Raw genomic sequence first — 22,464 nt, 5'->3', positions numbered from 1 at the left:
TCTCTTTTATACATTATTATTTTGTATATTTTTTTAAGTTTGAAGGATATATATCTATATATATATATATATATATATATATATAATTTAAAATTTATATTTTTTTCTTTATGAATTTGTTTAGAATTTTTATTTTTTTTATAAGAGAACAAAAAGGCATAATTAATGTTAAAAGTTTATTAAAAAGATTAAATTAGACATACCTCAAATGGAGGGTTGGGCCTTGGGAAAAACATGAGGCCTGAGTAAGACATTGAGGTGGTATCTAGACATAAACGTATGGCGAAGGAGGTTAACAAGAATGTGAATCTTCAAATTCTTAAGAGGCTCACTTAGTATGACCTCCCCTGTACATCACCCCCACAACACCTACAATATGCCCCCACTTCCAGACATGAGTCTGAGGTTCACAACCATTAATGACTCAAGCATAGGAGGTTGTTGGAAATAATACTGAGAGGTGAGGGGGGGGGGTGTGAATCAGTATCATCAGGTCAATTATTTTTCATTTCACAATCAGATTTGTATACGCTACTTCAGTTAGTAAATACCGCGTATGTACGCAACTTTAGTTAAGGAAACAAGCGTATATGAGCATACTTGTAATTTAAATTATTCTTCAGATGTTGATCATTAATCTGTGCATCAAACCATATGAACAGTAACCAGGAATAGTAAAACAGAATAGGCAATCACACATAAGAACACAAGATATAAGGTGGAAACCCAATGTGGGTGAAAACCACCTGCTGCAATTCGTCTCTATCTTCTTTCAATTAGAAACTTATTTTTACAATGTTTTTGTACTAGTGCAGTCTTATACAAGTATGTAGGCTGCTACCTGTAGAAGGTTACAACCTTCTCTCGTTCTCTAGCTTCTCCTGGAAGGGAGCTACAAACCCCTTAGCTCTTGTACTAGCTGAGGTACTAGTACGTAGGTGCTGACCTACAGAAGGCTACAACCTTCTCTTTTCTTCCAGGGACCTCGTTTCATAAATTTTCAGACTGGATCCATGAATATCAATCAAACATCAAGTATATCTGCATTAACCAACCTCCTTTGTACAAAAAAATACTGAATCAACCAATAACTTCTCAGAATGTTGTAACCAGAAAATAGTACCAATAACCAAACACCAATCCTGAACCCAGAATACTACAGCAATAAACAGAAGCAGCTAAAACATATTTCATGAGATATACGCTACTTCAATATATGGAACCTACGTGCATACGCTTCTGTATCAAGGCCATCCAGCGTATACGCTGTTTTAAGTTAGCGAACCAATGTGTATACGCGCCTCTGTTGCGTTGAACCTGCGTACATATCTATAAAAGATAATTTATCTTTTTACTTATTTAGACATTAGTTGTACCCAGATTATCATATTTATAGATCACGTTATGTGCCAAATATAACAGATCAAAGATTTCACAAAGATACTTCTCTTCAAACCGCCTTAAGAACTTATCCTTCTCCTTGTGCTCAGGTTCCTCCTTGATTCAGATCTAGTTCTGCACCATAACCCAATGGCAGTATTCTTGATCTTACTCTTCATAAGATATTCAATGCTTCAGTTCCTCCCTTGCCAAATGATCTCCTTCCCTTTTTATAGACTTAGGCCTTACTCACACCATGGTCCAAAACCATAGAGATCCAATACTAGGGACTCAATACCAGGGTTCAACACTTTGGATGCAATACCAAGGACCAAAACCATAGGTTCGAATATGACGGACTAAATACCATGTGTTACCGGGAATAGTGTCTATGCAGAACTGCTAATCCCACTAAGGCTAGTGGCTACCTTAGAAACAAACAAAGTAAAGACTACTTTCATTTTCCTTTATGAGAGATAGATGAGAGAAGAATAAAGGAGACCAACCTTTGTCTTGCGCTTGGTTCCTTGCTCGATTCCTCTCTCTTCTGATAGTCCTTTGCTACTTGCTTCCTTGTATACCCAGCTTCACAGAGTACCTGTAGAATCAAAGCAGCACAATACTATACGAGAACATGGATCTATTATCATAAACAATCTAGGATTAGATGTAAATTGACCATACAAATGCATAAAACATAAATCATACAAGAGTATGGAGGAAAACTTGAATAGCTTTATTGATAATCAAGAAAGAGCCAAGAGAGTTACAACCAAATGTTCTGACCCAGCATCATCCTCTCAGCAAGAAGAAGCCCTTCTTCACCTCATGACAAGCTTAGATCACCCAACACTATGATATTGCACCAATAAACCAGCAACACTTCCTCACAAGATACAAAATTCCAGCCTCTGGATCTCTGGGATGAGGGATCCATATATAGATGTCTGCAAGGGAGATGAGTCAGCTTTTGAGAGTTTATTAGTGTCTTCTCTCTGATAGTTCTTGATTCCACTTGGAGATTGATGATCTCTTACTCATCCCTGGTCGAATTCAGAGAGGCAAGTGTCACAGGAGAAGTTTCTGGAAGATTCCATGCTCCTCCACCTCGCGGATTGACCCTGCCATTTGTCCCTTCTCACCCATCGCACCCCATAGAAGGGATTTTTGAAATGCATCACACCCACTGTGTGTATTTAGGTGGGATGTAGCGCACTTTGCCTATGGAGCAGGTGAAATGGTCCAGTTTTGACCAGTTCTGAGTAGTTTTTCATGGAGAACTTCTGGGAGAAGATGTAATCAGTTGACCTTGTTTCTTTAGGGGTTAGAACAACACTTTTAGGGACTTAAGAGCCCTTCGTTTATTGACATTTATGATTGGGGTTGCAGTGCCCAAAAATGTCTATAACACCATGGACCACCCATAAGTTTTCCCACATGTGCACGCTTTTATTTGCATGAAAGTGCATGCATATGTATATGCACCTTTTGATCGGTACACCCGCGTGTATACGTGATTTTGATAAGATTAACCTGCTTATACCTCATTTTCTTTCATTCTGAGAGCCTGAACTATGATCTTCCCTTTGAGTGAGTTGCCATCAAGCACAATACCTATGCCATAATGCCAATAGAGGTATCCAACCTAATTGGTGTTGTGGGCAAGTGCATGAGCAAATAATCTTCCACCATATTTAAGCATGAATTTGGTTTCATGAAATAACTATTATCATGAAAGGGTTATCATTTTTGGTGGGTAGTTCACTTAATCCAAGGCATGGTTTGGTATTTTTGCTTGAGGAATTCACTATTGAATTGTCTATCTAGAGGGTCATTCTAGTTTTAGTCTCCTCAACATGGTTCCAAAGTACCGAGGAGGTAAGAATTAGGTCATGAGAGCTTTGTGATGGGGGAAGTTTGATATTTGAATTGTTGTATTGCATGGATTTTGAGAACCATGGCATTGACTCGTTAAAGAAACAATAAATGGAAATATCATGTTTGAGGTTCTTTAGGCTCAACATGAATTCGAGAATCTAGGCAATGACATGTTACTCAAGAGGAACAAGTCATGGAGTGCGCTTACAGCCAATTTTTGTATAGCTTCCTAGTGGAGGGTAATGATGCCATAGAGAGGACATATATTGAAGTTCAACAACTATTAGAGGGCATGGACATACACAAAATACTACTAGAGACATAAGGATGGGTCAATGGTCCAGGGAATTTTAGAACTTAGGAGATGTGTTACTTTAGACTAGTGGAGATGTATTAGACAATGAATACCATGGTAGCACAAGTTATTGCATTGAACAGGTCTGAGATTACTGAGCTTTAGCAGTAATTCATGTTTTTTAAAAGGAAAATTTGAGGCCTTTATCAAAGGGATGTTCATTCTTCACATCATAGTAGGTGCAACAAAAGGAGTTGAATGTGCAAAAGATCATGATGGATTGAGGGTTTCGAAGAGCTCCTAGGAAAACCTCATTTCCATTTATAAAGGAATTTATTTTTCCTTTGTCCAATTTAGCTAGTAGTCTCTCTAGGAGGAGGTATCTCTAGGACTCCCTCCAGAGTACAACCCATCTTCTAATGATTTTTAGATTTTATCTTGTCTAGATTTGAAATGTTAAGCAAACTAGCTAGGCCTAATTATAGAAAGTAGTTACCATAACCATAGTATTTTGTTGAATCTTAAACATTACCAATTTATGCTATTATTAGTATTATCTTTACTATCATTTTTTATTATCTAAATTTTTAGTACAACTTGGTTTCCTAAAATAACTAATTTTTTTAGATTATCAAAAGTGTTTGGTTTCTTTGATTGAAAGCCTTCCTAAATTATGTATATTATATCAATTTTATGATGTTAATATGAAACCAAAGATACCAAAATTTAAATAAATAAATAAATAAATTAACCATAAAACAATTCCTCAATTAAAATATAAAAAAAAATATATCACCATTTTAAAAAAACCCTAAATTTAAAAACAAACTATCTTTAAATGTTGTTATAGCTTTGATACCACTTGTTATAGCTATGATACCACTTTTTATAGATCTGACCAAGAAATATATGATAATACAAATATACCCAAGAAATAAGAAGATAGAAATAGATAGAAATGCTTCTTTATTGATATCAAAACCCTTAAGGTAGGGAAACACCATACATTCACTCCTTAAGGAAGGAGAACACTCCACAAGCCATATGCTTGTTCATACAATAATCCTTGCCATCTCTCAATGGGGAGTCTCTAGCCTCTATATAGGCCTCATACATACAATACCATGGGTCATTACCATGGTTCCCTCAATACCATCTATCTAATACTATGGGCTTATTACATTATTGCTGACTACTTGTGGTCCCTTACATGATACGGGTTAACCACCTTATTTATTACTATGGCCCATCCCATTATTAAATTATTCCCTTGGGTACCTCCCTCTGTACCCCATATTATCCCCCCTAGGTATACTACATTCCGCCCCCTTAACATGTTTCGTCCCTGAAACATACGAATAACACAAATAATAAGATCTACTCAAAAGAGTAGTCCACTGGTACCATGCACGTGCATCTAGCCATCCAAGAGAAAGGTGAACCCTCAATCTAGCTGGTGCCTCGCTTGCTTGAGATGGAAGTTGACCCTGGCAACTCTTTTGTGTTGTTGTGTAGTAGGTGGATCGTCACCCCTCTCTATCTATCATGCAGGGGTTGTTGTCCTTGTGGCTAATTCATTGCCATCTCGTTGGTTGTTTTCTTGTGAGGTGATGTGGGTGGTGATATGCTAAATTTTTAACCAACGATGTATCTTTCTTTAATTCACCACCTAATGGAGCCTGATTGGTATCTGGTACATGTTGTGGTGCCTACTATTGTTTCTTATCTTCCAATATTACTTCAACCACTGAGTCCTCATATGATGTATCAATACCTGTAACCTTTTCTGCTTTAGCCTCCTTGGATTCTCCCTATTTTTCTGGTACCTGGTTCGATGTTTGTGTTTGGTTGTCGACCATTAAAGGCTCATCATCTGATGTGTCAGTGTCATTAGAGCTTTGTGCTTCTGCCTCCATAGTCTCTGCATGGGTCTTAATGGAAATATCTTGCAATGTAATTTTCTTCTTTTTATACCAGAGCTTCAGGAATTCCTTCTTCACATTAATATTGATAGTAACCACAGATTCCATCCAAGGATATCCCAAAACAACATCCATGTTATCCATATCTGAAGTATAAAAATCACAATGCAACACATACTTATCCATAGAAAGCTTCAAATCTTTATAAACTTGAACATCCTCATTATCAACCTGTGTGTTTTCAATGTGTTTTGCTAGAACTTGCAATTTTTTTGCCAAATGAACATTGATAAAATTATTCTTGCAACTAGGATTTATAGACACAATGATCTTCTCTTTCTAAATCAATCCATGAACCTGCAATAAGGAGATACCAGTAGGAAATAACCCCACATGTTTCTCATTATCTTGTTTTCTAGCATGAGACCATCTGTCTAAAAGGAATTTTTCAAATTCTTCATCGGGCAGGTTGGAACACTTCTTTCTGTTAAGTAATTCCCACCATGTGGCCGCCTCATTTGTAAAATTAGCCATTACCCAAAATCTCCAATTTTTTGCCCATAATGACTTTTTTTCTTTTATGCATTCTTCAATAGTAGGACCATTATCTTTTCTTGTAAAACATAGAATCGCCATGAAAAGCGTTTGGGAAAAAAAAATTCACTTACTTGGCGAAAATTTGAAATTGTCACAATTTAGTCAATATTGCTCAAAATCCCTATTATAACCTATTTTCAGAAATGGAACAACCATTCTACATCTTCCCATTTCATAGAAGTCCTGATCTAGGCACTGGAATTTCAGATTCATGCAGCAACTGTCCCGCCATCACAAAAATTTCTAAAAAAATAGTTGATTTTAAGTCAGCGATATCTCCCTCATCCAAACTCCGATTCAGCCAATTTTTTTGTTTTGAAAGTGGGTATTTTTTCACAAAAAACCCAGATCTGCAATTAGATTCTGCAAATTTTCCACCAAAACGTACAGATCTGATCCACAAATTCGTTGCCCTGAAAAATGTCTGCAACACAACAGATTTTTAAATCAACGATATCTCCCTCATCCGGACTCTGATTCGACTGATTTTTTTTTGAAATTGGGTATTTTTTCACTGACAACTCGATTTACAATTAGATTCTACAGATTTTTCACTAGAACATATAGATCTGATCTTCAAACTTGTCACCCCAAAAAATGTCTGCAACATAGCTGATTTTAAATCAGCGATATCTCCCTTATCCAGACTCCGATTCGGCTAATTTTTTTTTTTCAAATTGGGTATTTTTTTTGCCAAAAACTCAGATCTACAATTAGATTCTATAGATTTTGCACCAGAACATATAGATATGATCTGAAAACTCGCCGCCCAAAAAATTCCTACAAAAAAAAATACTCTGTTTTGCCCAAGAAAGTGCTCTGATACCACTTGTTATAGCTCTGATACAACTTGTTATAGATCTGACCCAGAAATATATGATAATACAAATATACCCAAGAAATAACAAGATAGGAATAGATAGAAATGCTTCTTTATTGATATCAAAACGCTTAGGGTAGGGAAACACCATAGATTCACTCCTTAAGGAAGGAGAACACTCCACAAGCCATATGCATGTTCATACAATAATCCTTGACATCTCTCAATGGGGAGTCTCTAGCCTCTATATAGGCCTCATACATACAATACCATGGGACATTACCATGGTTCCCTCGATACCATCTATCGAATACCATGGGCTTATTACATTATTGCTAACTACTTGTGGTCCCTTACATGATACAGGTTAACCACCTTATTTATTACTATGGCCCATCCCATTATTAGATTATTCCCTTGGGTACCTCCCTCTGTACCCCATATTATCCCCCCTAGGTATACTACAAATGTTGTATTTTTTTAAATAAACCTAAACATTGAAAATAAATATAACAAAACAATTAATCAATTCTCTTCGAAAAACCAAAAGATCATACATATAACCAGTTCTCTAATTAAAATATCATAACTCAAAAGACAAATCATTTAATAAATACAACTTATGCACCAAATTATCAAGCATCTTATCAAGGATTATATAACATTGAGTGAGGAACATGAATATCTCTTTATTTTTAAGGATAAATACAATATTTAAAATTATGGACCCAACCATCATGTATCTTATCAAGGTGATGAGTTTCTTCATTTTAAATATTTACTATTTATTTTAAAAAAATAAATAGTGAACAAATTATTATAAAAAAAAATGTAATTTAATAATATTTTTGATGAAGGAATGTTGTAATATTATTTTAAATATTTATAAATTATTTTTATCAAGTAATTATTAACTTGTTTAAAAAATATAGGGAAATATTTGTGATGGAAAGAATATTTTTTGGTTTTGGCTAGTTTTAGTTTTCTTTTTCTACATAGGTCTATTTGTACATAGTCCATTGTTTATGGTTCAGTTGTTTGTCTCAGTTTTTTGATAGATTTGTGGCTCATTTCAACTCTGTTTTGAGAATAAACTAGCTAGTTTTCAAAAGTCAGCTTTCGGTTTCTATATCTTCACAATTTTCGGTACTTCAATTTAGTACAATTATAGTGAATATTTAGCAAGCATGCAGTAATTTTTGGATATGTAATTTTGGACTCAATGTAAGCCTTTTTTATATTAATAGAAAACTACGATTAATTTAAAAAAAAAAGAGATTAAACCATAAAGCAAATAATTTTTAAATCTAATTTTTAATTTTAGTGATAAAGAAAATATTTAAAATTATGGACACAACCATCCTGGATCTTATCAAGGTGATGAGTTTCTTCACTTTAAAAATTAAATAAAATAGTGAAAAACTTATTATCTAAAAAATATAATTTATTAATATTTTTTATTAAAGAATGTTGTATTATCATTTTAAATATTTATAAATTACCATTATTGAGTAATTAATAACGTTGTTTAAAAAATGTAGGGGTGGAAGGAAGGGGAGGGGTTCTCTTGAGTCCTGAAGGAAAACAAGAAGCACAATATTCATGGGGCTAGACCAGAGGATGAATAACCTTGCATAAATGTACGAGCTTTTTCTTGGCTTCCAATTGGCCAAAGATAGGGATATCTCTAAAATCTAGATCATCAAAGATTCTCTCATCACTATCCAACACCTTAATAATGGTTATTCTCCAAAAAAAAAAACCAATCATTTCATCCTCCTTCTAAGTATGATAAAAAATATTCTAAATTCATTCCTTCATAAGGCCTATTTCCACATCTTGAGAAGCCAAAAAAAGGACGCAAACACACAAGAAAATCATGCTTGTCTTCTTGAAGCAGGGAAATTAGTTATTAAGGGTTTGTCAAGGTGGATAGTGATTCCATGAAGTTGACAGACTATGAATTATTCCATCCTCACGAGAGGAAGCTGATTACATTAGTGCATCAAGAGAAACATATTAAAATGATCACATCAAGAGAAACATATTAAAATGATCACACTAGCAAAAAAAATTGTCCCATCCTACAGTGGTAGGTATTACTATTTTAAATGTCATCTCAAGAAAGTTGGCTTGTGGTACATGTGTTGGACATGCAACATCTCTCTTCGTGCAAGTGGATTCATCTCCAGAAGACATGTTATCTCTTAAATTCCCTGTTCTCAGTCCAGGAACCATGAGGGACTAAGGGTGGCAAAATTTATTGCATTTTCTAGTTGATTCGATCACTGAGGCATGGGAGATTGCAATCTACAAGCTTTTAACTATGGACAGTTTTCAATCAGTGCATTTTCAGGAGTTTAGCCTCTGTATTAGGAAGGTTTCTATGACGCTTCTTCCAATTCCTGCAAATCTCTTAATTGTGATTAGGACTCAAATCAAGAGTGAACCAATTGGAAGATGAGGCTGAGACCATGCATCGACAAATTGTAGATCTACAAGTCCAACGAAATGAAGATGATCAACGCAACTTAGAAAATAGTAGTATTGATAGGAGTTGTTTTTAGTGCGATTTTTTAGACTTTTCAGTGCTGGAAGCGACCAAAAATTTTGTGGTGAAATCTTGATTTGTGTTGTTTAAATTAATTTTTTAACTGTATATATGGATTCAAAACCCTGAAAAACCCCTAGGGAACTTGGATTGTGCAAGTTTATCCATCAAGCTTGTGATTTCAATAAATTCTTGATAGATTCTAGAGAAATTAGACCGGAAAGACTCACAAAGCTTCCAAAAAGTGGCACTAAACACAACTCCTTAAATGATATAACTCATAAATTATATTTTTTAAATTTTTAATTACATTCATATTTATAAAGTAATGTCTAAAATTGTTATGACCATGTCTCTTTAATTTTTCAATTCCTAATTATTTCTAAATTTTATAAAATAATTTCTATTTTTTTTTAAATTGAAATGACAATTTCTAGAGAATTGGTAACTTTGATCAGAATGACTATTTCATAAATGCCGCTAACTAGCCAATTACAACATGTCTGCAAAGACTTGAACCCACACAAACCAATCCACTCTAGCTAAGATCCTTTGACAATAATTCCTAAAATTCTTAAAACTCACGTCTCTTTAATTTTTTCCAACCACTTTTTATACAATATATCAGTAAAATTACCACACTAGTCTTGATCCTTAGTGTAAATATGAGATAAAAAATACCCAAAATTTGACATGTCTTAACTTGCATGAGACTGTTGAAGAAGGGGATTACTATTTATGTTCACAAGAGAGACATTTTGAGGTTCTAGAGCTAGCAGTGTTTGTAGAAGAGGACGTAGAATGAGTGGCTTACTGACTTCGGTTCTTCAAATATTCCATTTGGCTTTTAAGTGCACTAATCTAATCCTCCATTATTTGTATTTACTACCTTTGTCTTATTAGAATGTGCATGGTGGTGTTCCATTTGTGATGCTAGTTGGGCTTGCTAAAGCTAGAGATGGTACATCTCATTTTGCAGGTCTATAATTTCTTTTGAATGCTTGCAATGGTTTCCCTTTTTTAATGATTTGTTATTACTCTTCCATCTCCAATTATTTCTCTACATCACTTTCCTCCCACCAAGAAGGACTCATTAACTTAATATTCTTGGGTTGTGTCCTTGATGAAAAGGATGGAAGGGGATAACCAAGGAGTGGGGAATGGAGATGGAAGCACCACAAATTCTCCTAAAGAAATAAAGAATGAGATAAGGTTGATAACAAGGTAGAGAGAAAGGTCAAATCAGGAAAGAGTGACCACAAATCCAAGAGGAAACTTCACTTTGTCACTTTACTCCCTCTCTAAGGGACATCCCAACTTAAGATTCTTGGGTTGGATCCTCAATAGAAAGGATAAAAGGGGCTGGATGAGAAATTATAACTAAAGATGGAAGCATCACAAGTACACATAGAGAACTAAAGAATGAGATAGTGTTGCGAATGAGGTAAAGAGAAAGTTGAAATAGGGAAGGGTGACTAAAAAATTAGGATGAGACAATCCTCTTCATTCTTCTCATCTAATAGATTATACAAAGAAACATTCACGAGAGGAGGATCTAGAGTCATGGTGGCAGCCATACTGCAATATGTCATAATGAACTCCATGCTTGATAGAGTCTGTCATGAGGGTTAACAATCGTAGTACAAAAGGCTAAGGAGTAATGTGAGAAGATGTTTCTAGATGAAGATCAAATAGATTCTAATTATGTTGTATGTCCATGTAAGGTGTGATGGGCCTCCAAATTAGACATAAATTAAGGCCCATCTGACCATCCTTCAACACATTAAACCTCTATTTGTTGCATTAGATGACATATTTTTAGCTTTAATAATTATTAGGTAGGTTTAGATATAATTATATATTTGTGCCTAATATTATTTCTTTTTGTAGAATATTGTGTGTTGGGTGCAGCCCAACTTGGTCCAAGTTTTGGTCAAAGACTCCACATTTTGAGGAGCAAAGCGTGCAGAGCTGGCGAAGTTCTATTCATCGCGTAGTGTTTAGGGGCTTTGTGGTGTGTCAAAAGTCCCTTATGTTGTAATGGGTTTTAGGTATTAGTCCATTATTTTGTCGAATCCATGGTATGTGGACGATGGTCTTGTAGTAAGAAATCCTATATAAAGAAGGTGTAATACTTTGTCAAAGATAGTTAAGCATAGATAGAATTCATAATTGATCATATTTTCTGAGTTAGTGTTTTGGGGAAGGCTCCACAACTGAGTGCAGAGAGGCCTTGAAGAGTTTGCAACTTAGTGCGCAGATCACCTGCAACTGGGTGTGTAGGTCATAGAAGTGTATGTATTGAAGATACTTATTAATAAAGAAGAAGTTTTGGCAAAGTGTTGAGTATCTTTCTACATCCTTTATCTGTTGTTATTTATATCATCATGCATGTTTTTTACTGAATTATGTGAAAGAATATATGTTATGTTATTCTCTGTTATGTTTGTGCATTAATTACCAATTTGTGAAGTTAATCATCAACACAAATTTATTCATGTATGCAAATTTGTAGATATATATAAGAAATAAGTGAACACACGGGAGACACAACACAGATATCTATCTGGTTGCAGAAAATTGGTTTTTCAACCTCCCATAACCACTTTGGGTGAGACTGTGATATGCTTGCAAGTCATTGTTGAAAGGGCTAGTGGTTGAAGGTTTTGTTGGTGTGTAGTACACTTTGAGCCTAGGTCAAGCCCCCTTAAACCAACAAATGGTTTCGTTTCTGGGACCGGGATCTGCTTAAGGGATATGTTTTGGCATCCGTTGAAGAAAGAAATCCAGGAGTAGGTTGAACATAAAGAAAGAGAATTTGTAGAAAAAAAGAACAAAAGCCCTTGATTATCAGCTAAAGATTGCTTGCAGAAGTATATCTTCAAAGAGAAATACGAAATCTTCTTTGGTTCGTTCCTCATTAAATTGTATGAGTGGGTATCTAAGTTGACCGAGCATAAGACTATTTTCAAGAACAACGAACCGAAGGAGTGGAATCCTGATTGATACGATGACTCAAGAACGTCAGTAACAGTATCTCAAGGGATGTTGATTTCTGGATTGATAGCATTGTGGGAATATTTATCACTGAGTTTGCGATAGATGCGATTGTATCCTATAGTGAAGCTGAATGAATATTTTTCAAAGGACCGCAGGTTAAGTTCTTAAGATCTTTTAATAGCTGGATTAATATGTTATTGTGTCAAAAGGGGATTGTCTGAATGCAGTGAGATTAATGTTTGGACGAAGAGGAAATAAGTGTGAACCAGGGTGTACGTGAAGTGGAAAAGGATATAGAACATATCTGAAGAATTTTATTAAAACTAACTATAGCCCCTTATTAGGAGGATTTGAGAGTGAAGAAGAAATAAGTAACCCTACAACCCCACAACATTACCCCTGCCATCTTGAAGGTGCATCGATGTTAGGAGTTGAGAAAAATCAAGGCGACTTTGGGATCCCCCATCCATCCACCCCCTTTACACAACATCCCCCTCCCCATAATTCCCCTACACCCCCACCCCCTCCCCCTCCACCTAGCCCCCCAAGAAGGAAATGGACGATGACATTAAGCTGCCTATATTTAAAGGACTGGGATCAGAGGATCCCGATCAATTCTGGTTTGTACTTGATGCAATATGGACAACTAGACAGATCACTAGTGATGATGTAAAGAAGGAGAAGCTCGTCATGTCGCTGCAAGAACAAGCACTAGTATGGTATATGAAATACTTTGCAACTAATCCAACTTATTCGTTTGATGAAATTAAGAAAGCACTAGTATCAAACTTCAAGAAGCTGAAACCAAAATCACAATGCATCACAAAGCTAGAAGAAATCAAACATGTTGCAACTGAGTCTATGTGGGAATTGGATCAGTGATTCAAAGTGTTAATGGGATAAGTAAGCTTTATCCTACCTCCATAACAACATAAGTAATGGTTCATACCCGTGCTACTGCTGCATACTAGGTTACCTTTGACACAACAAAAGATTTTGGCTCAAGCTGAGGCATTGGAGATTGTGATGAAGCTAGAAGCTTCACCGATTGGAGATACTCATGCAAGAGTACCAGATCAGAAGTATGGTGTAAAAAAATGCAAGGCAGAGGGTCATTATAAGGATCAATGCCCTGTGTTCAAAGATTATTTTGCAAGTGGAGCACCTAATCTAGTAAACTCAGGTATGTGGTGTGAAATTTGTAGAATGAGAGGCCAACATCACTCTAAAGATTGCTACCTATTACAAAATTATGTGCAGACCCCGAAGCAGTTGTTTTACAACTTTTGTAGGTTAGTAGGCCATGACGAGAAAAATTGTCAAAGTTATGACTTGATGATGGAGCACAATGTTGATGCTTATAGACTGAAAGCTGAAGGACATACATAAGAGGATCCACGCTAGAATGTTGGTCGAGGAAGATTTCAAGGACAAGGAGGAGCACAAGAAGGAGGAGTTGGTCAACGACATGGCCAAATTATCTGTTATAACTATGGACATGTGGTACACTTCACAAGGGAATATCATAACCCTATGAAAACCTGCAGCTAATGTAAGTCTTTTGATCATGTGATAGAAGAATGCCCCATCCTTATTGATGAGCCTCAATATTGTAACAAGGATGCTCTGACTCCTAGGGCTACCGAATTTACTTTATCAACCCAGGGTTTCGTACAAACTTGGAGGTGGCAATGCTATATACACAACATATGCATCATTCTACTCATGTCACTTCTCAACTATGGTGCTAGACCATTAGGGCACTAGACGAGTCCTCTATTGACTAGAAGGAGTCTGACTACTAATAATGAATGTAAATCTAGTTCTATTGCAGGAAAGTAAATGCTTGTCTATTCAGGAAATGAAGGCTACTAAATGAGAAATGCTATGAAATTCCATTAATCATATAGCTATGAAATAACAGAAATCACTTGTAGAAAATAACTATTCTAACCTTGCAATTTATCATCTAGCTAATAGGACTATTTGAAAATGGAAAGTTGTTCTATCATTTCAAGATTCATACATACATGCACTAACTATCTCATTTTACATTTGTAGAAAAATAATCTTTTAATTTCTAAATCCAGAAATATAAATGCTATGATATTTTGTCTGATCTTGCAGGAGGAAAAGGAATGGGAAGGCTGGTCTAGGTGGAATTGACGGGCATGGAATCCAAGATGAGGGCCTAACCTACTCTTATACTAGGATATCCTATCATTTTTGGTCGAAACGAGGTCAAACAGGATGCTCCAAGAGATCTTGTAGCTGCTACAGGAAACTGCTACAAGATGTCCTTGATTGCTACAGGATGTTAGCTAAAGGGTTTTAGAGGGAAAGAATAATGAGATGAGGTGCTGGATAGGTGTATGATAGTGGTATAAGGTGTAGGGAATGTGCACATTTCCCAAGGCCAAGCCCATCACTCCAAGGAGGTTAGATTCACCTAAGGTGGCTGCAAAATAGAGGTTCGGACTATGGGCTGGTATGCCTCAGGAGAAGGTGGAGAGGACCTAGATGAAGTTGGTTGGATGAGTCCCTTCCTGCAGATCAACAATAACTGCAACAAAAACTGTTTTTTATTTTCATTTCTACATCACTACATGTCTATATGGAAAATATGAATTGAATTTGAGGAAGCTGATCTATCTACTGTTAAGGACTAGATCTATGAAATGGAATTCTTTTTAAGCTACAACAAACGAAGGAAACAAGATAAGGACTACAGGTTCTTCCAAGAAATCATAAACAATGATCTTGCTAATAATGAAATCGAATATGTGCAATGATCAAAAGACAAACTCTGTTTTTGGGGCTGTGAGAGTGGGGTCCTCTAATCATGATCCCATGAGGTAGATGAGATAGAGGCCATTGTCACAAGCTTTTCTAGAGTAAATTACTTCACTAAACTGCACCAGTTATCTATCTCTTCAACCTAATGGAAACAAGGTTAAGCAAAAATTCAAATACTTGTTATGCTAAATAGAAAAAAGACATAGATAAACTTGAACAAATAACTATAATTATAAGCTAAGAATACATATACAAAAGAGGAACTTCTACTGCTAGGGTTGGGCCCTAACCAAAGAGCTTGAATCATCTAAGTCAGCTCAGTGCTGGATCAAAACAGAATTTCTCATTATCATGAAAATGTCAAGTACATCATAACACTAACAATCAAAATGTTTTAGATCAAAATGGCCTCTTAGCTACAACAAAAACTCGAATCCTAATGATTCCCTTGGCTCTCTCATTTATACAAAACTGGAGCTACCAACAAATCCCTAGAAAATAGGGATACTTGGCTCCCTAACTTGAGAATAACTTTTCCTTGACTATCACTAGCTTGGCTGACAATGAACTTGGCTTTCTTGGCTTCTAGTGACACCGAGCTTATGATATATGGTAGAGGAATCTTTGAATGATTTGAAGAGTTAAGAGGGAGTCCAACTCCTAAAATCTCTCTTGCTTGCTTACTTTGAATTCTTGCACATAAGTCAACCCAAAACTGCCAATTCCTACATTTAACACACATTAGGCCACATGAAATAGTAACTCACCTTTACTCTTCTCACTAAGAAAAATATGACAAAATATGTAAATAAATGTGAGAAAAGTGAATTTAATAAGTTGGAGAGTGGAATTATGACCCATATAGTTTACCTATTAATGAGCCTCATCATCACCCCCTACTGAAATTGTTGCTCATCCTCTGAGAAACCTAGTCATCTATATCCATATCTTTTATAGCCCTAGTAGCTTCTCTAACATCCTAAGCTTCGGTCGATGTGTCCTTGCCCTTTATTTTTCAAGCTCAAAGAAGAGAGGGATTACAAATTTATGTGGTATTACTCTTCCTCCCTCAATGAATTTTTAGTAGGAGCTCAGATTTGGCTATGGGCTAGGCTCCTGCAACTCTGGAAAATATTCCTCAAATGTCTTTGGAGAAGCTGCCCCTTCCTGTACCTATGTAGTTGCTTCCTTGCCTTCTTTCTACCCCTAATTTCCTTCTGGTATCTCTTTGTGTCTTTCCTATAGCACTGACAATGTTTCCTATAACACTGTTTACGGATCCTGTAGCAAGCCCTTTCCTTTCTGTTGGAGGGTCATAGGTGCCTTGGTTTGCTTAGATGATGTTGACCTGGTGACAGGCTTCCTGACATAGGTGATGGTAGCCTTTGGGGTTGCTTGCAGTGATGTGCCTTCCTCAACCTTCATTCCCAAGGAACCTATCTCCTCTTTCTTATTTGGATATTCTTCAATTATGATGGGAGTTTTTGTAGGTTTTTGTGGCTTCCCCTGCTTGATCTTGGTGCTTCTTCTTGTTCTAAAATAGCGGGGAGTCTAAATCTGTTTTTCCTCTTGAACTTGATGGGTGTGCTCAAGGAAGCCAAGGCAGAAGCTGCCTCCTTTTCAGTGGGTTAAGGGGATAGTCTTGGAGATATCTCCCCTTTTCTAGTATTTTTCTTAGTGTTGGTCTATGCCTTCTACTCCTCCTCTTCTTCTTTTTCTCCTTCTTCTCCTGCTTATTCTTCTTCCTCTCTTTTTTTTGTCTTTGGTTCATCTTTTTCTTTTGCTTCTTCTTCATCTCCTTCCTCTTCCTCTTCTTCCTCTTCAGCACTAGAGGTAAGGGTCTCACCATGTTCAAGTGCTCATGCTTCAAGGAAGTCTTCTCTATCCATGTCCCTAAATGTGAACCAGAGAAGAGGAATTCTCAATTGGCTTACGACATCTTCCACTATTAGCTTGATGAGACCATGGTGTGCTAATTGTTAGTGCTTCCCTTCTTTCACCTTCTCACTCATGTCTATAATGGATTGTAAAAGGAAATAAGGCACATTGAGCCTCTAGTTTATGGGTACTCTATCTCTGAATCTCAACTCATGGAGGAGTCTGAATTGGTAGCCATAGAATACACTTAGTCTCCCTTCATAAGAAATGTACTTAAGGATGTGGAAGCTCACCTCATCCCAGGGATAGGGAAGCCTCTCCCTTCTGACCCCATTTTTGTCTTCAATTGGCTATTCATCATTTAGGAAGAAATTTTTCTTAGCAAAAGTGCTACTAATCATCAACCATTCCTTCCTCACATGCAGGCAAAGCAAGTCTAGACAAAAAATATGCAACTACATTTTCTCTACGTGGGTTATCAATGATAGTTAAATCAAAATGTTGTAATAAAAGCAACCATCTAAGAATTCTAGCATTCACATTAGGTTTTTTCATTAAATATTTGATGGCAGCATGGTCAATATGCACAAAGGTCTGATAATTAGTTATGTAGTGTATAAATTTGTTCAGGGAGTGGACAACATGTAGGAGTTCCTTTTCAGTCACAGTGTAGTTCAATTCAGCCTTAAAGAATTTTTTGCTAATGAAGTAAATGGCATAAGGAAAATTGTCATCTATCTGGCCTAAAGATGTTCTTATAGCTTTGTCAGATGCACCATCATGGATGTGGAAAGGAAGAGCCCAATTTGGGCCTCTGAGTATGGGTACATTAGTCAACTTGTTCTTCAAGATTTCTAGGGCCTCTTGGCAACTTTCTGACCAAAAAAATTGAGAGTCCTTGGCCAGAAATCCAAATAATGGTGAGGCTACCTTGTTGAAGTCCTTGATGAATCTCCTGTAGTATACATCTAAGCCTAAGAAACTCTTGACATCCCTATGCTTTCAAGGAGTAGGTACCCATTTTATGATAGAAATTTTTTTTTTTTGTCCACTTGTAATCCTTCATGGGATATTGAGTGACCCAAAATAGTCCCCGCATTCATAAAAAATTCACACATCTCCAGATGAAGTGATAGGTTCATTTCAATGCACTTATTTAATACTTTCCCTAAGTTAGAGAGAGCCTTTAGGAAATCACACCCATAGGGAGTGAAATCATCCATATAGATTTCTACAGAGTCATGGACTACCTAAGAAAATATGCTCATAACTACCCTTTGAAAAGTGGTAGGGGCATTACATAATCCAAAAGGAAGGACCTTATAAGGAAAGGCACCCAAAGGACAAGTGAAGGTGGTTTTATCTTGGTCTTCTAGGCTGATCTAGATCCGATTATCACCACTTAATCCATCCTAGAAAGAGAAGAACTTCTTCCCTGCACGACCATCCAAGAATTGATCAATGAAAGGTAGAGGGAAATGGTCTTTCTTAGTGCTTTGTTTAGCTCTCTGTAATCGACACATTTCCTCCAATTCCCATTCTTTTTTGGGACCAAAACTAGAGGGGACACCCACTCACTATCTGAGATGGGGTAAATGAACCCTACATCCAACAACTTCGGCAATTCTTCTTTGACTATGTCTTTGAGGGCTGGGTTCATTCTCCTCTGAGGTTGACACACTAGTTTTCATCCTTCCTTAATGTATATGTAGTGAGTACACACTGAAGGATGCACACCCTTCATTTCCTTATAGCTCCAGGCAAAAGCATCCAAGTGCTCTCACAACATGTTGCACAACTTCTCTTCTTGATGGGCTGAGAGAGAGAGGTTGATTTTCAATGTTTTAAATGGACCAAATTCTACCATTTTTAGATGAGTAGGATTTGATTCAACCAGGCACAAATCAATCCAAGGGTTATCTTCATATTTCTTCACCAGCTCATCAAGAGGCATGGTGCTGGGGGGCTAGTTCTAGAAGATTTGATCAATGAGGTCGTCTTCATTGGGTTTCCCCCTCCTATAATAGAATCTAGGGTATATATTGGGTTAGATGTGGTATGGTATATTTCATATTCTTCCTCCTCTTCCAACCATAAGGGTAAGTCATGCTCTAGGGATGGTTGAGAAGGAGGGTACAAGACTAACTATTTGGACAAATTCCCATTCTTAATGGTCATGTTCCCATCTCTATAACTTATGTAAGAATCAACAGTGGCTAGCCATGGTCTTCCAAGGATGAGAGAATAACCATTGAATTTGGTCATAGTCTGGAGAACTAAGAAGTCAACAGGGCACTCCCAAGAATCAATAGAGACCAGTACATCCTCAACAACTCCCTTAGGATCTACTGTGGATCTGTCTGCAAGTTGCAATATTGTTGTGGTATTTCTTAAGGACCCTTGGAGATTTAGTTTGAGCATGGTCTCCGTATTCATCACATTGATGGAAGCCCCGAGATCAATCAAGGTGTGGGCAACAATGATGCCATCAATGTGCACATATACCACAAAAATTCTAGGGTTAGATACTTTGGGAAAATCACTCTCCCCAACATTAAGTCAGACAATTGTCCAATGACATTAATGGTAGGGGTGTCTTTTTTTCTCCTCCCAGGATGTTTGAAGCATTTCTCCCTCATTAGCTTATTGTAGATGGGGACATCCTTGATAGCTTGGAGTAGTGGGATTTTAACACACACATTTTTCAATTCTCCTAGAAGTTCAGTCTCTTCTGGGATGTGGTGAATAGGATGGATCAATATTTTAGGAAAAGGAGGTGGATTGGCTTTAGGAACAATCTCTTCCTTTTCCTCTTCAATCTCCTTAGGTGGATATGGATGTTTGTTATCTAGAAGCACTCTTCAAGACCTGAGGTTGATTTCTTGAATTTCCATAGCATAGGCAAGGTAGGATGTCTCTCCACTATAGACCTATTGTGCCTGTTTTTTGTTTGGGTTAGGATTTGGTTAAGCAGGCATCTGAGGTTGCTTATGTGGAGTAGGAAAAAGGAGTTGTGGTTGAGATGGAGGTGGAGGCAGTAAGGCTGGAGGTTGGTTGAATGGAGGCCTCCAACCTTGTGATGGGGTATTCCACTGAGGATGTGGGGGAGCATATGGCTAAAATGACTGATTGGCAGGTTGGGAAGGGTATTGAGGTGCATAAGACCAAGGAGAAGGTGTGGACCACGAAGGATGAGCGGGAGGACACTAAGGGGGAAGGGATGCATTCTGATTGGATTGTAGTAGGATTAAGATGCCCCTTGCATTCCATGCTGGTATGATCTAGGTCCTTGAGGCATCCTTTGATTGATATAACAAAGTTGTTCAACCCCACCTTCAGCCCCTTGGTATACAACCTTCAATCTAGGCAAAGAAGGGCACTTATCTGTGGAATGGATTTCCTCACAGACCGAGTAGACCTCTATAAAATTCAATGGACATTCATTTTTGGGGTGCCTCCTAGTGCATTTAGGGAAAAAGATAACTAAGGCTCTCTCTGCTTCCTCCTACTTCCTCTTGATATGCATGGTGTCCATTTTCAAAGAAAGGGTGTGCAACATTTCATTTTTGAAATTTTCCAACATGTTTCCAATTTCACTCTTGATAAATATGTTGGAGGAAGAGGAACTGGCTAAAGCTAGCTCTACCCTTCTTGCTAGCAGCTCTAGAATGGTTTCTAAAAATTGTCTTGATATCATCATAATATAGTTGATAAATTTCCTATCTAGACACCATGTTTAGGGTTTCCAGGATGTCCTCCCTAATTCCTCTAAGAAGGACTAACTTGAGTGATTTAGGATCAAGGGTGCATCTGGCCCTTTTGTAACTGAGTTGGAACCTTTCCTCATAATCTTCCAAGGATTCATCATGTCCCAAGATCATTCTAAATATTTCCTCTTTGGTGTCTTTGGAACTACAATAGTCCCTATACTTGTTGTTGAAGGCTTGCTGCATTTGAGCCCAGGTAGTGATGTTGTCCTGAGGTAAACCCACGAACCAATGCAAGGTTGCATCCTTAAGGGTGGATGGGAACAACTTCAAATTCTGGTCGTTAGAGCTATAATCACAACTTCTACAGATGACATAAAACTCAAACAAAAAGGTATTAGGGTCCTCTGAGGTTAATCCATGGAAATGAGGAAGGAAGAGGGGCTTATGTTTTTCATCCTAGCATCTCTGTTAGTCTCTCTAAGGGTAAAAGCACCATCATTTCTGTTTTCAGTCCCATTTCTATTTTCATCCATGGTGTAAGTGTGTGGAATGGTTTCTTCTTCTTATTCCCCAATAGGCTCTTCAAAGATCTCTGGTTGTTCACCTAATGGGTCCTCTAGTTCCCCTCTAGTCATAAAGGGAAGCTAAAAGCCACCAAAGAAGAGGGAAGGTTGACTGTTTGCCAGTGTGGAGGTATTTGGCTAGAATTTCCCTAAATTGTCTCTACTCCTATAAGGCATGAAAGAAAATTTATGTTTTTATGTGTTTTTCATAATTAACTGCAAAATAGAAAGGAAAGAAGAATAACATCTACCTACTGAATGCAAATTAGAAAGAAAATAAAAAATTACATCTACCTAGATACCTCCCTGGTAATGACGCCATTAAGCGATGAGCCTTAGTATTGTAGCAAGGATGCTGCAACTCCTGATGCAAGAGCATCTTGCCCAAAAAAACCATTGAATTTTAGTAATCATAGGGTCTTGTGTTTCAAGGGACCTAATTCCCTAAAGAGTGATTAATTATTTATTTTCCTATGTTTTTATGAGGATTGTATAATAGTGAGGATATTGTAATGAAATCTTCTCGTTAAGAGAGATTTCAAGAATAATGTGTGAGTTAGAGGAACTATGAGTTAGTTTCATGATTTTAGGGATTAGATTAGGATATCAAGGATTCAGGTGAAATTATTCAGGATCTAAACCAAAATTGGTTAACAAAATCCTGTTGTGTATAGTTTGTAAGCCTCGAAGGCTTAAAAGAGAGAGTTAGTAGACAGAAGGGTTGGATTGTGAGCCTACGGGCATTGAAATGAGAAAGGGCCATTGCTATGGACCATGTAAAGGCAGATCAGGCCAAAGCTGGATTGCAAAGAAATTTTTATTTGTATCTGTGCATTTGTTTAATGAATGAGGAAATTGAATTCATTGTGACTGTGTGTCATTCCTTTTATGTGCTGAGTGATCCGTAATTGTGAATTTATGGTTTCTGTGTGATAAACCATGATGAATGAATTCAAGTTGAATTTCTAAAAGTCTTTATGAGTGACAAAAGACTTACTCTCTGGGTAGAATCCATGTGACTCAAATTTGGATTTAACAGATGTGTGTACGGGTCAAGTGAAGAACAAATTAAGA

This window comes from Pinus tabuliformis, chromosome 3_2 (assembly GCF_031772625.1).
Source record: "Pinus tabuliformis cultivar Carrire ecotype Pingquan chromosome 3_2, CPIR1, whole genome shotgun sequence".
Lineage (NCBI taxonomy): Eukaryota > Viridiplantae > Streptophyta > Pinopsida > Pinales > Pinaceae > Pinus > Pinus tabuliformis.
The sequence above is the reverse complement of the archived record's forward strand: the minus strand, read 5'-3'. Positions refer to the sequence as shown.